At 50.6% G+C, this 14,206-nt stretch overlaps 1 long non-coding RNA gene across 1 annotated transcript; it reads right to left on the bottom strand.

Annotated features, from left to right (window-relative positions):
* Nucleotides 1-12,683: 12,683 nt before the first annotated feature.
* LOC140587059 (uncharacterized) lies at nt 12,684-14,206 on the bottom strand. The gene is made up of 2 exons (XR_011988815.1): nt 13,901-14,206; nt 12,684-13,072 (listed from the first exon to the last, which is right to left on the bottom strand). It is a non-coding gene; the product is annotated as an uncharacterized lncRNA (long non-coding RNA).

Genomic DNA, 14,206 nt, shown 5'->3' with positions numbered 1-14,206 from the left:
CGACCTCAACTTCGCACTAAATAAAGAAATGGACAGGCTCAGTGTCAGCATCGGGCTCCGGTGATCCGAGAAGCAGGGAGACGGAGTCAGGAAGTCGAGTGCAAACGGGGTTTAATGCTCGAGAGACAGACAGGCAGGGACACCGACGGACACTACAATGACAAGTCTGGCATACATGGGGAGACGCGGACTCATATACACAAGACTAGGCAAACGAAACAGGAAACAGCTGGGCACAATCAGGAAAGCACACGTGGATAATGAGGGGGCGTGGCACACATCGGGAGCGGACGGAGCGGGGCGTGACAGAACCCCCCCCCAAAGGCGCGCACACCGGGCGCGCCCGAGAGGAGGCGACGGACGGGACCGGGGAACAGGACCTGGAAGACAAGAACAAAACCATCAACGAGACCAGGGAAACAGGACAGAGACACAGAACAGGAACAAAGACGAGAAAAAGGACAAGACACGACAAAGGACAGGAAACGCAGACAAGCAAACAGAGAAGAGGGACACATCGGGGACACCCACAGGCGACACGAAGGGGCCAGGAGTGTACAGAGGAGGAACAAAGGGACGAGGAACAGACACAGGCGGGACGAAGAGAGAAGGAGCAGACAGGGGAGACCAGACAGGAACGGAAGGGGGACAAAGGGGAGCCCGAGGGAGCCCAAGCGGGCGACGGGCAGCGGCCGGAGGGGCCGCAGGGGAGAGGGAGGAGGGAGCAGGAGGGGACCACCCAGGGGCCAAGGGAACGGGACGAGGGAGTGACGGAGGGGACACGGAGGGAGCAGGAGGGAACACCAGTGCAGGCGGGCAGGAGGGGGAAGCCGCGGCAGGCGGAGGCGCAGCCGGAGCCGGCGAAGGCGCCGTCCGACGCCCAGCCGGAGCAGGGGGGCCCGGAGGCGACCGACATGGAGCCGGAGGAGGGACCGAGGACCGGCACCGAGGATCCAGGGGGGGACCCGGAGGCGACCGCCGACCCCGAGCCGGAGGACCCGCAGGCAGCCACCGAGCCACAGCCAGGGGCCTAACGGGCGAGCCAGGGGGCAGGGCGGGCGGGACCCGGGCCCGACGCCTGTGTCCCCGTCCCTTACGGGAAACTGACAGGCGGGGTCCTGGGGGGTGTCGGCCTTGCCGGGGTAAGGGAGAGGGAGTCAGGAGGGAGGCCAAGTCTGGGCAGACAAGTGTCATGGCCTCCAAAGAGGCAACAGGCGGGGCAGCCGGAGCCTCGGGCGTGGCTGCAGGCGGGGCAGCCAGAGCCGCGGGCGGGGCAGCCAGAGCCGCGGGCGGGGCAGCCAGAGCCGCGGGCGTGGCCGCAGGCGGGGCAGCCAGAGCCGCGGGCGTGGCCGCAGGCGGGGCAGCCAGAGGCAAGACGGGTGAGACGGGCAAGTCAGGTACGTGGCCAGCAGAGGGTGCTGCAGGCAGAGCAGGGACCACTGCAGGCGCCTCGGGCGTACGGTCAGCAGGGGGCGCCTCAGCGGCCGCCGCCAGTACGCGACCAGCAGGGAGTGCCGCAGCGGGCGTCACCATCACGCGGCCAGCAGGGGGCGCCGCAGCGGGCAGGACGGGAGAGGCGGCCTCAGACAGGGCCGCGGGCAGGACGGGAGAGGCGGCCTCAGACAGGGCCGCGGGCAGGACGGGAGAGGCGGCCTCAGACAGGGCCGCAGGCAGGTGGCCGGCAGGGGGCGCCTCCGTGGCCACCTCAGGCAGTTCAGGTGCCGGCCGGACAGGCAAGACGGGCAATTCCGGTGCCGGCAGGACGGGCGAGACAGGCAGTTCCGGTGCCGGCAGGACAGGCAAGACAGGCAGTTCCAGTGCCGGCAGGACGGGCGAGACAGGCAGTTCCGGTGCCGGCAGGACAGGCACCGCTGTCCCGTGGTCAGCAGGGGGCGCCGCCCCCACGCGGCCAGCAGGGGGCGCAGCAGCGGGCGCAGCCACCACGCGGCCAGCAGGGGGCGCCGCAGCGGGCGCAGCCACCACGCGGCCAGCAGGGGGCGCCGCAGCGGGCGCAGCCACCACGCGGCCAGCAGGGGGCGCCGCAGCGGGCGCAACCTCCACGCGGCCAGCAGGGGGCGCCGCAGCGGGCGCAACCTCCACGCGGCCAGCAGGGGGCGCCGCAGCGGGCGCCGCCATCACGCGGCCAGCCACCGGGACTGCAGGCAAGTCAGGCAGGACAGGCGGGTCAGGCGGGACAGGCGGGTCAGGCGGGACAGGCGGGACAGGCTGGACCGGCGGGTCAGGCTGGACCGGCGGGTCAGGCTGGACCGGCGGGTCAGGTGGTGCCGCTGGCATATCGGCGGCGGCAGCAGCAACAGGCGGTGCCGCGGGCAGATCGGCGGCGGCAGCAGCAACAGGCGATGCCGCGGGCAGGTCGGCGGCGGCAGCAGCAACAGGCGATGCCGCGGGCAGGTCGGCGGCGGCAGCAGCAACAGGCGATGCCGCGGGCAGGTCGGCGGCGGCAGCAGCAACAGGCGGTGCCGCGGGCAGATCGGCGGCGGCAGCAGGCAGCGCAGCCGCGGGCAGATCGGCGGCGGCAGCAGCAGACAGCGCAGCCGCGGGCAGGTCGGCGGCGGCAGCAGCAGACAGCGCAGCCGCGGGCAGGTCGGCGGCGGCAGCAGCAGACAGCGCAGCCGCGGGCAGGTCGGCGGCGGCAGCAGCAACAGGCGGTGCCGCGGGCAGATCGGCGGCGGCAGCAGGCAGCGCAGCCGCGGGCAGATCGGCGGCGGCAGCAGCAGACAGCGCAGCCGCGGGCAGATCGGCGGCGGCAGCAGCAGACAGTGCAGCCGCGGGCAGATCGGCGGCGGCAGCAGCAGCAGCTGCAGGCGGTGCTGCGGGCCAATCCGGATCATGCAGCTCCGGAGCCGGAAGGAGGGGTGCCGAGTGCATCGGCGCTGCCCCTTTAAGGGCTCTCGGGACCCGGGAAATAGCGTCTCTTGCGGCGCGAATGCCGCCGTGCCCCAGACGCTCCGGCCGATACCTAGAAGCCTCGACTGTAGGCGGCTGCTCTGCGGGGACGCTGGCTATGTCGTCCCGGGCGGGTGGTGAGCCCTCGTACTCCCCCGCTGGGAGCAAAGTGCAGGCTCCCAAGCGGAGCGTTGGGATCGCCTCCCGTCGCTCGGCGAGCCGGTTCTGCAGGCGGCGGAGGCACTTCCGGGCTTTGGTCAGCGGGTATGCCTGCCCCGACGGGCGCTCCTTCTTGAGCAGGTCCCGGCCCCGGCTAGCCAGTTCCAGGGCTACCGGGTCCTCCTGGACCTCAGGCTGGGATTGCCAATACACGAAGGTTTGCAGCAGTCCGAGCCGTTGGTGCTCGGACTGCTGCTTCGTGCTTTCGCGGAGACTTGTCATTCTGTCAGCATCGGGCTCCGGTGATCCGAGAAGCAGGGAGACGGAGTCAGGAAGTCGAGTGCAAACGGGGTTTAATGCTCGAGAGACAGACAGGCAGGGACACCGACGGACACTACAATGACAAGTCTGGCATACATGGGGAGACGCGGACTCATATACACAAGACTAGGCAAACGAAACAGGAAACAGCTGGGCACAATCAGGAAAGCACACGTGGATAATGAGGGGGCGTGGCACACATCGGGAGCGGACGGAGCGGGGCGTGACACTCAGTACAGCTGCTCAGCGCAATTGGGAATCCATAAATATAGTTAAGCAGTACATGAGCGACCACGGACTTTGCGATGCATGGCGTTCTCTTCACCCCAACCGTAGGGAATATACTTTCTTCTCACACGTCCATCACTCGTATTCCCGTCTGGATTATTTCCTAATCAGTAGCTCACTGCTGAGTGACATTTCAGATACTGAGATACACCCTATAGCTGTCAGCGATCATGCTCCTGTATCTTTAACCCTAATAAATAAGAAAGCCATTCCACCAATTAGAAACTGGAGATTTAATACATCATTGCTTAAAGATGGAGATTTTATTAACTATTTCAAAAAAGAGTGGGCCTTATATTTAGACTATAATGACCTGCCTGGAACATCAGCATCTGTTCTCTGGGAAGCAGGCAAAGCTGTGATGAGAGGTAAAATAATCTCATTCTCATCACATAAAAAGAAAAGAGAAAACAAGTATATTCAGGAATTAGAAGAAACCATCAAATCCTTAGAAGAAGCTTATGTATCATCCCAGGAACAGGAAATACTGAACAAAATACGTAAAGCAAAATTAGAATTAAATAAAATTATTCATAAAAAAACACAATTCTTAGCACAAAGACTTCGCTGGCAAAATTATGAATATGGTAATAAATCAGGTAAATTTCTAGCTAACCAGTTAAAAATAAATAAAGAAAAAACAACTATATGTGCTGTTAAAGACTTAACTGGGGATACAGTATATGACCCTGAAAAAATAAACAACACTTTCAGGGACTTTTACAAATCTTTATACTCACCACAGATAAACCCATCTAAAGGCGAAATTGATCAGTTTCTTGATAGTATAACCCTTCCGAAATTATCAGATAATCAAATGATGGCAATGGATTCCACGCTGACACCAGGTGAACTCCAGGAAGCTTTGAACAGTATGCCCAATAATAAGGCTCCAGGTCCAGATGGATTTCCAGTAGAATTCTATAAAGAATTCTGGACAATTCTGTCACCAACATTCTACAGAATGTTGCAGGAAACCAAGGTAAATGGTAGACTACCACCAAATATGAATTCTGCCAACATTAGTCTCTTGCTAAAACCAGGCAAAGACCCTATATTGCCTACCAGCTATCGTCCAATATCCCTTATTAATGTTGACCTTAAAATAATCTGCAAAGCTCTCTCAAAAAGAATAGAGAAGATAACCCCTCACATAATTCATCCTGACCAAACTGGTTTCATAAAAGGGAGGCACTCATCAACAAACACACGTAGATTACTCAATCTGATAGACTATTCGTGCAATAAAAACCTTCAAATCACAATATTGTCTCTAGATGCAGAAAAAGCATTCGATAGAGTCAGTTGGAGTTTTTTATTTGCAACATTACACAAATTTGGTTTTGGAACCTCTTTCATAAACTGGTTAAAAATATTATATAATTCCCCAACAGCATGTGTTAGGACAAATGACCAAACATCCTCTAGCTTCTGTCTCAAGAGGGGCACCAGGCAGGGATGCCCTCTCTCCCCCTCACTGTTTGCAATTTTTATTGAACCACTAGCAGCAGCAATTAGACAGGCTATAGTGATTAAAGGCATCAAATGCAAGAATGTGGAACATAAGGTCAGTCTTTATGCGGATGATGTGTTACTCTTTCTCCAACATTCACAAACCTCTCTCTCTGAGGTAATTACATTAATTAACTCTTTCTCAAGAGTCTCAGATTATTCGATAAACTGGTTAAAATCCACAGCTCTTCCAATTAACTGCTCCTTTCAGAATTCTTCCTCCACTCCACTGCAATCTGGAGATATCAAATATTTAGGTATTAATGTTTCACCTAGGCTGGCAGATTTAACTAAATTAAACCACATCCCACTTTTAAAGAAGGTAAAGGATGATCTGGCTAGATGGAAGTCCCTATCCATATCACTCATGGGACGGGTCGCCTCTATAAAAATGATGGTGCTGCCAAGAATTAATTATTTATTCGCAATGATCCCGAGCAAACCATCACCTGACTGGTTTAGATCTCTGGACTCCGCCATCTCTAAATTCCTTTGGAAAGATAAACCACCGCGTATTAGCTTAAAAACGCTGCAAAGGACCAAGGACAAAGGAGGACTAGATCTGCCTAACTTTCACCACTACTTCTTAGCTAACAGGCTTCAAAACATCTCAGGGTGGCTAAAACATACCCTCTTAGATGAACCTTGGCTAGACGTAGAACAGGCACTATGCAATAACATAGAGATATCGGATCTACCATTCATTAGCTTAAACATTAAACGACACGAATGCTTCAAAAGCATCAGTATCAGCTCTTCTCTGACAGCATGGTGGGAGTTTCTAAAAACGACTGAGTCTTCATTAATCCCATGCAAACGTACTCCCATCTGGAACAACCCTGACCTACTTCTAAACAATAATATGATAAATTTCCCGGATTGGAGTTGTAAAGGTATTAAATACTTGGAACATATATTCGAAGAAATAGACTTTATCCCCTTTGACTTATTAGTTAAAAGACATGGGATTAACAAGAATAGATTTTTAGAATATCAACAAGTTAGATCTATAGTAAAAAGGAAATTCAAGTCTAATCAAATCAAATTACAAATACCACCAAGTGTGGCAGAATTCCTTAATCTCAAAACCCCCAAATTATTGTCTAAAATATACAGGACACTTTCCAAAATGGATGGATCTATATCCCTTCCTATAGCAAAATGGGAGGCAGATCTATCAATCAGCTGGGACCACAATTTCTGGTCTAAGACATGTTTAAAAACCTTTGAACTGATTAGAAGTCCCAATTTACAATTAATACAATACAAAATCCTGCATAGAGTGCACTATACAGGGCATCGGATGTTCAGGATGGGTTTTACGTCTTCTAACAACTGCTCACACTGTCAAGGGGATACACCTGACAATTACATCCACGCTCTTTGGTTTTGTCCACCTGCTCAGATGTTCTGGCGCAGGATTTGTGAGGACTTATCAAAGTGTCTGAAATGTACCATTCCAGCCTCTCCTTCAGTCTGCTTGTTGGGCGACCTAGATGGTGTCACTACAGAGATTAACACAACCCACATGGCTTTCACCGCTTTATGCATTTGCTAAGAAGACTGTCCTCATGAACTGGAAAAATAAAAATAACCTTAATATCAACCAATATAGAGAGAGTTTGCTGGACCATATTAGTCTTGATACAGCTTCTGCCGCCACATTAGACCAATCTCTCTGGGCTCCTTTGATCAGCTCCATTACCTAGTGGCGGTGGGGGGTCGCAGGTTTGTCCTGCTTCGGTTTTTGTGGTTGGTGTGGGGGGGGGCATGTGGGCTTGGGGCGTCTGGGGGTTCCCTTGGGGGGGGGGGTTTCGGCGCTGGGACTGTGGTCATGGCCTGGTTGGGGCTTTGGTGGCTCTTGGGTGGCGTCTTTCTGGCGGCTGCATGCAGCGCTGCTGGGGTAGCCTGTGCCGGCGGACGTAGGTTGCCGGCCTGACGGCCGTGCTGCTCCTGGGTGGGTCCGGGGCGGGCTTGGGGTTCTGGGGGCGCTCTGCCTCCGGGCTGGGGTTCCGGCTGGGCTGGGGGGGCTTGGGTCCTGGTGGGTGTATCGCCGGGGTGTGGGTTGGCGCGTGCACTGGGGCCCGGCCCCGGCGCGGGGACCTTCGGCGCATTGGAGGGGCTGGGGGCCTCTTTAGCTGGCGGGGAGGTTGTTACCATCTGTCCGCAGGTGGTCCCTGCCTTAGGTGTATCCACTCTGCGGGGGTGGGGGGGAATCCAATAAAGTAGGAGAATGGACCCAACCTGGGTGTCTATTGTCTTATGTAGTTTGGGAGTTGACTGAATGGTGGGGTGGGTGTAGTTTTTCCTCTGTGGTGGGGTCCGGTTGGCTGCCCCGGGCTCTATGGTGCCCGGCGGTGCCGCTGCTCTGGGCCCCGGATTGGATAGGCCTGGGCCCTCCCGCCCTGGGTGAATTTCAGGAGAACGGAGGTGCTTATGGGGGTCAGCGGGGGAGCTGGCTCCAGAAGGGGGGGTCCTCTGCCCCCCCCGATCCTTTCCTCCCCATCCCTAAATGCTTCCCTCCTCCCGCTCTGTCACCCCAACACACACGTAGGGCTCTGAGGTGCAGGTGCGTCGCTGGGATGCAGGGGAGGTATTCCTCCTCTGTCCCCCCGTGACCACCTGTATCTCAATCACACATCACAACTTAGACACTCTCATTACTTACTCTCTCATGACACATACATTTAGGGCCTTGGGGGTGGGCACACGGAATGGCGTCCAGAGGTCGGTCTGTTCATTCAGCCTTACCTCTGGTGCCAGTGCCAACTTCTCAATTTTAAGTTGCACATAGACATTGAGGGTTCTGGGGAGGGGCCGAGTGACACCAGCTGCTGATTGGCAGAGGGTGGTTAGCACCATGCCCTTCCCCTGTTTTAAAGCACTTTAGAACAACACGCACCAACACCACATATGAGCGGGCGGAGGGAAGCATGGGGTCTTTTCACACCCCCGTTCTCTGTTCGCCATCTGGAGCCGGGGGCTGGGAGGAGCTGGCCGTCCGGTCGGGGTCTGGGCTGGTGCTTCTCGGCTGCGGTGGAGTCCGGGGTGGTCTTCTTGTCCCCATGCCAGAGGAAAAAAGGGATCCATCTCCGAGGTCTGGTGGCAGATTGCCCCTCTGGGGGTGGTGGTGCCTGGATCTCGGAGTATAGAGTATATATGGGGAGTGTGAGTGTGTGTACGGCGTTCATTTCTGTGTGTCTTTATGTTGGGCGAATGGGTGAATATTTGATTATGTGTGCATGAGGGTGGGAACGTATGCTTGTGTATGTGTGCGCCTGTTTGTCTTTACGCAGGTGTCAGGTTGGGTCTTAGACTCCACCTGAAATAACATCTCAGGCTCTACTGCCCCCCACCACACTCCCTGCTGGTGGATGGGGCCCCCGGCTGCCGATACGTTGGTGGTTCTCGATGTCCGGGGCTGGATGCTCTGGTGTGTGCTGACTCACTCTCGGCGGTTGCCTGTCGGGGCCTGGTCCTTCCGGCTCTGTCGGGTCCCAGCTGGGAGGTGGGGGGGCCCTTGGTCCTCTGGGCCCCGGGTCCGGTCTGCCCTGGTGTGGCCGGCCGCCGGCGGGGCCTGCGTGCTCGCCGCCACGGCCCCCTGGGGTTCCTGCGATGTGGCTGCCGGATGGCCCCCCTCCGGAGCGCTCCTCTGCCTTTTTCTGGGTGGGGGCTGCAATCGTCCCTGCGGTGGTCCTCCTGGTGTTCCCGTGCCCTGAGGGGCCTCTGGATGTCTGGGGCCCGGGTCTCCTCCATGTCGGCTTCATGTCCTGGGTGGGCGGGGCTGTGGCTCCCCACACACATTACTAGCCAGTTACATGGAGAAACCTTAGGAACACCAGCGCGCTGACACACACAGGTGTGCACACAGGTGCTCACAGACACCTGCTCACGGACACACACTGTCTTGACCGGCTGTTGCTTCTGGGCATGTGTTGTAATGCGGGTTGTGTGTACTGTTCAATAACATTTAACGTTTGATGGTTGTTGTGGTTAGTACAGGTGTTGTATGTTGTCTTTCTCTTTTCAGCAGACATGGAAGCAGATTATCTGTTTTGTTTTTTTTTTCTTTCCTTTTCTCTCCTTTTTTCTTTCTTTTTTCTTTTCCTCTCTATCCCTCTCTCTCTTCCCCCCTTCTTCTCCTTTGTTCCCTCCCCCCCTCCCTCTCCTTCTTTTGAGGAACCAAATAAAAAAATAAAAATAAAAAAAATAAATAATAATAAAATAATAATAATAATAATAAAAAGTTAAATTAAAAAAAATAATAATAAATAAAAAAAAATAAAAAAATACAAATAAAGTAGTCCTCCGCAGAGGGGGGGTGGAGGAGGGAGAAAAAAAAAAGATATTATTAGTTATAATCGCCCCGCGGGTGTTTGTTATGGAGTTTAAACGCGGACAGAAAAACGCCGCTCACGCGACACCCGCAGCTCTCTGTCGGTAATAATCGCGCTGTTAATTAACAGACAGGACAGACAAGCACTCACGCCGACCGAAATAAGAACAATAAATAGAAATAAACAGTCACCCACGTAAACAGGTAAAGCACACAAACACTCAAAACACTCCAAAAAACAATCCCAAACAATCGCTGCAGCTCAATACCACTCTCTCGCAGCAATCGCAGCAATCCCAGCCAGTTTGATCCTGTCTCCTATCGTCACTCTGGAAAATACTGGTGTGCTTTGAAAGGATACAGTGAGAAATCTGATTTCATCCTACTGAATGTTCACTGTGAGTATTTAGTTTGCTTCTGTGAATTTAAAGCACAAGTACAGAGGGAGCCACGTCAAATAGCCGCCTGGAGCGTGACGGGTCCATGGCAGAACCATGCAAGGTCAATGCACGATCCGTGCACGGAATGTGATCCCCCGCGATGACGCAGTAAACGAAGCCCCGCCCCATAAACGCCCCATGCGCTTTCTAAAAAGATGGTTGCAATGCTGTATAATCCCGCCAGGTGGAGCATTGACTGGCACAGTTAACTGCACCGTATCTTTAATATACAGTACAGTACAGGCAGTTCTTTTATTGCAAACATAGTTTCATAGATAGATGACGTGGTAAAAAAACAACAACAAACTGATTAATAAAACAGATTTGTTAAATCACTCAATACACAACCCATGATGATTATGCTATTTATTATTAAATAATGAATTAATGAAACTACAGTAGTTAGTGAAGTATTTTTCAAGACATGCTTAATGATCCTTAAAGACACGGTAACGTCTGTAATTTATCTACAGTATACCGATCATTGTAGGTACGGAATACAAATGCGGGCTATGTACAGTATTTTACAATACGGTGTATTTTACCTAGTTCCATTTAGTACACTGATAAATACTATTTTGCTGCAAAGTTATGCTCAAAATGTAACTTCTGCTTGGGTTTGTTTTCGTTATATTTTTGATGATGTTTTCGCTGATGTTTTTTTTTTACTTATAGTCAAAAATTGGCATTACAAAGGTAATTAATCTGTCTCTTCTGCCACATCTATTCACAGTTGTGATAAGTGATTAATGCCCCATCAGATTTTTTGATGGGGGAGCATTATGCATGGTTAAATGACAAAAGAAATACTGATCTGTATGGGCAGACATTTGTTCCAGATTGCATGCGCTATTAACACTAGAATCCCTGAAAGCTCCGAAAATTTTTGGAGCCTCTGGTGGAGCCCCCCCCCAACTCCCCACACAAGCTGGCCGCATTAGCGCCAATATATATTAGGGCGCAAACAAAAAAGACTTACGCATGTGTGTTCATATGTCTCCATATCACATTCATTCGGTTATATTTCTAGTTATACAGTAAATATAGATACAGTTTATGTCTGCAACAATCTGCGTCACCTTATTCAGTTGTAAAGACAAGACGGCGGTCCAAATATATTACGGCGCAAACAAAAAAGACTTTTGTGTGCGTGTGTTTGTTTCCGTATGTCATTCATTCGTTTATATAATGATAATAAATATCAATACAGTTTATGTCTGTGGGGAGTGAGGTGGGGGGGGCTCTTTGTGCGGAGAGCTTGATTTTTTCAGGGATGCTAGTGTTAACACTGGCATTCCTGAGGTCTACGAAATTTTTCGGAACCTTTGGTGGACCACCCCTCACTCCCCACACAATATTTATAATTAGAATTATAATCGAATGAATGTGATATGGAGACACATGAACACACATGCGAAAGTAAGTTTTTTGCGGCGTAATATATTTGGCTGATGGGAAACTGAAATCGCAATTGCCGAATCACGAGAGATGGGGTTGAATTGTATTTCAAATTAAGATATTCCTTAGACCACACTGTTAGAAAAACGTCTCTTGTGCTGACTCGAGGTTGAAACCGTGAAACTTGCTTCATTTACAAAACAATAAGTGTTGATCGGCGCTGACGAGGCTGCGAGCAGCTTGTGTGGAGAGTGAGAGGCGGGGGCTCCTTGTGAGGGAGCTTGATTTTTTCTGGGATGCTAGTGTTAAACATGGTTTATTTGTCCAAGGTTGCTAGAGCCTGATTTACTCCTACCAATATAAATTATTTCAATTAAACCCATTTGTCTCAATCACAAATTAAGCCAACGCTGTATGAAAAATGAAGTTTTATTCAAAAAATATAGCTACACTGAAATGAAATGAAAACAATGAAAATGAAAACAAACATCAAGTCCTAGTATAGCCAGCCCGTGACTGTTCAGGGTCAACTTTACGTGGACTTCTCAGTCATTCGTTGATCTTATTTCTGATCCGGAACCAGTGGTCCGCTGTGAGATCCGGAAATCTCCGCATGACAGTCTCCTGCACCTTGTCTTTTAAATTGTTGGGCAATTTGGCTTTGCCGTTTGTCCCACCCCAGTTTACCTGCTTTGCCCAACTCTGGTAGGCTTCAAATGGGCATAGCGCCAAAAACACACTGGCCGCATATATATCTGGGCGACGCTCTCCTCGCTGGAGACACTCTTTATAAAAAGAGTTTTGTGGACATGGCAGTTTTGTAATGGTCAGCAAAATAAACACTGTCTACACTGTTTGCGCCGTAATATATTTGGCTGACGGTGGGAAAACTGAAATCGCAATTGCCGAATCACGAGAAATGGGGATTGAACTGTATTTCAAATTATTGTACGATATATTACAACCTGTATTTCATGATTCCTCAGACCACACTCTTAGAAAAACGTCTTTGTGCTCACTCGAGGTTGAAACCGTGAAACTCGCTTCATTTGCAAAACAATAAGTGTTGATCGGCGCTGAGGAGGCTGCGAGCAGCTTGTGTGGGGAGTGAGGGGGGAGGGGGGGGTTCCTTGTGAGGAGAGCTTGATTTTTTTCAGGGATGCTAGTGTTAAACATGGTTCCCAAATTTGGCGTTTATAACGATTCAGACAGACTGAATTTAAGAATGTCTCCCATTTTCTGCCCATTGAAGTAGTTGGTTCAAGTAAATGTTTTTTTTTTCAATACCCCAACAAAATCCCCAACAATTAAAACACGCAAACATGACTTAAAAATTTATTCTTCCAAAAATAGTCAGAGTTAAAACAGTAATTTGTCTAAAACATACAATACAGTACATGTTGCATTTTGCTTAAAGGTCATTAAAATACCCGGATAACACCATCTGCTGATTAGTCTCTATCTGGTTCTTTTATACTAAAATATTATTTAAAAAAAAACTATCAAAGATGCAACAGTTTAAGTCTTTGTTTCCGCCAAACTGTCAGACGTTTTGCAATTCTATGTTCAGAATATAGATCTGACCAAACATCATTCTAGATCTGTTGCACTGTGACGTCATTCCAGCTCCCTCAACAGCTTGTTCAGGCTCCTCCAGTAGCTCCAAAAGGCCAGCCGTCACCCGTCTGACCCAAGCCTCCATAGCGGAGCTCTGCTTAAAGAGAACAGGAGAATTTAGTGAAGAAAAAGATACTGTAAATACGCTTTACAGAATATCTAGTTAAGATAAAAAAAGAAAATATACTAATAAACCTATGTAACACAGAGTGTGTAAAATACTGTTTTGGGAAATCTGGAATGTAAATAAACTGCCTGCGCTAATGTTAACCATTGAACTTTGTTAACAGTAGCCACTGACTGTTTGTATTATCGTCTGCATTAAAATAACTGAGAATTTACTTAATGCGCTTTTTATACAAATAAGTTAAGCGATATAACATTCATACTGTATATGAGCAGTATATACACTGTACTGTACAGTATGCGTTGCAAAACTACCATGCAAAAAATGGGAAAAATATAAACCTGGTTATGAGCGTTTAGCTCGCTAGCTCCTGTACAGCTATCCTTATCTTCTGTCCCTCATGAACTACATCACATTATATTACAGTCACAGAAATAACCTGCAGATTAACTCTTACCCAAAGAATAAATAAATGCATTTTCAGAGAGCACAAACACATTTACTGTATGTTTCTCGAGTAGTGCAGTTTTTGTAATAGGGACATTAATAGTATTTTCGAAGCTTTAGCGTCTTTTTGAGGAAAAGAGGAGTGACATTGTATTGTTAGTTTGTGACACTGACAGTAAGCTGTAATGTTAACTCCAGACTTGGTAAACAGATCATTAAGTTATCTAAAGTCACATCTGACCGCTGCTGTTGCTGCCAGTGATTTTCGAAACGGCCAATAAAAAACTAAACTGGGAAGTAACCTGTGAACTACCCCAAACAAATTTTATAAAATAAAACACCACTTACCGCGAATAGTCCATTAAGCCGCGATCTTCATTTCTGTAGTGCAGTTTGATAGCGTCAGTTCGGCGGGGGTGGGTGGTTAAAATCACGTGATTGCAACTCAGCGCAGCTAGATTGCTGGCTTGTGTTAACATGTTCTTGAGAACGAAGCTCCATCTAGTGGTGGCACCAGGTAAATGAATAAATAGGCGTGTTTACTGTGAAATCTTGACACGCCTATCTGGCTTGAGAGGGAGGGGGGACTACGCCGTCCATAGGGCAGCCGTACGCCATTCGCACGCCATTCACACGGCCGCGGCTATTTGACGT

The sequence above is a fragment of the Paramormyrops kingsleyae genome, unplaced genomic scaffold (genome assembly GCF_048594095.1).
Source record: "Paramormyrops kingsleyae isolate MSU_618 unplaced genomic scaffold, PKINGS_0.4 ups144, whole genome shotgun sequence".
In the NCBI taxonomy this organism is placed as follows: domain Eukaryota; kingdom Metazoa; phylum Chordata; class Actinopteri; order Osteoglossiformes; family Mormyridae; genus Paramormyrops; species Paramormyrops kingsleyae.
This window is presented reverse-complemented; position numbering and strand designations above follow the sequence as displayed.